Here is a 1,231-nt window from a genome sequence, read left to right on the forward strand (position 1 = left end):
ATGGAAGTTAAAGATTTGGAGAGGATGGCTATAGCTAAACCTGTTGCTTCAAGACCTTGTTCCAGTTTCAGGTCCTTCTCAGAGCTTCTTGCAGGTGCAATTAATGCCTCACCCCCTGGTGCATATACTGAAATAGTAGTTGCTGCCACTAGACCCAAGACAGTGAGATTCAAGCCAGTGGCAAATCATGATCTGGATGGGATGACTTCATCCCAGGCGGGCATTTTAGTTTATGGGCTTTGTTTTTGGATGTTGTTTCGTATCAAGAACAGCTTTGTTATGTTATTCTTTTACCTTTGTCCCATGATAGGGTGAGATATCTGGAACAGCAGCTTATTCATCTGAAAAGGTCTCAAAACCAGACTGCAAATCTACTGTAGTATACAAACCCTTGGCAAAATTTGTTTCAAGGAGAACTGCCTCTCTGTTGGCAAATTTGGTCAGTATGCTATTTATTAGGCACTTGATTTTCCTAGAGTTGGTTTGAATCAGTCCTTTACTTGAGATTTGTTTTAAGTTTATTTTATTTATACAAAATACTCCTGCAACAATACTATTCAGTAATATATTAATTACTCATTCTTTGAACCCTCCCTCCTACCGTCATAAAGAAAAAAATGGAAATTCCTCTCCCCTGTTGCCTTTAACAAATGATTTTTTTTCTTGGCAGGGAAATTTTAGTATTAGTCACCAACAAACCCTATTTCAACATGGAGACAAAACCAAGCAGCCCTCACAAAACCATCTTACCTCAAATCCTAATGGGAAATTGCCATCAGAGTTGGAAAAACAGATAATTGAGCCCTCAAAGATGACTACATAGATATTGAAGAGAGTCAGAGGGCTGTACCTGCAACAACCAGTGGGGTATGATGGGTATAATTGGAGAAAGTATGGGCAAAAGCAAGTGAAAGGTAGCGAGTACCCAAGAAGTTATTACAAGTGTACACACCCAAATTGCCCTGTGAAGAAGAAGGTTGAGAGCATTTGATGGACAGATTGCAGAAATTGTATACAAGGGTGAACATAATCATCCAAAGCCTCAACCTCCTAAAGGCCACTCATCAGGGGCACAAGGGAAAGAATTTGTTTCTGATAGGATTGGCCAAGATACCAGCTATCACTGGATATTGTATTTTTTTTAAATGCTTGTACTTTTTTATGTTAATTGGATATTGTATTTAAGCATTTTGTTTTGGATATTATAATAATTAATAATTTTTATTTTCAA

The 1,231-nt window shown here is 37.8% G+C and overlaps 1 pseudogene across 1 annotated transcript; it reads left to right on the top strand.

The window, feature by feature from the left end:
• LOC148878748 (WRKY transcription factor 44 pseudogene) lies at window positions 1-1,231 on the top strand (annotated as a pseudogene). The gene is made up of 3 exons (XR_016108023.1): window positions 1-216; window positions 311-439; window positions 671-1,231. The product of XR_016108023.1 is annotated as a WRKY transcription factor 44 pseudogene (transcript).

The sequence above is a fragment of the Nelumbo lutea genome, chromosome 1, assembly GCF_056320005.1.
Source record: "Nelumbo lutea isolate HS-2025 chromosome 1, American lotus-T2T, whole genome shotgun sequence".
Classification (NCBI taxonomy): Eukaryota; Viridiplantae; Streptophyta; class Magnoliopsida; order Proteales; family Nelumbonaceae; genus Nelumbo; species Nelumbo lutea.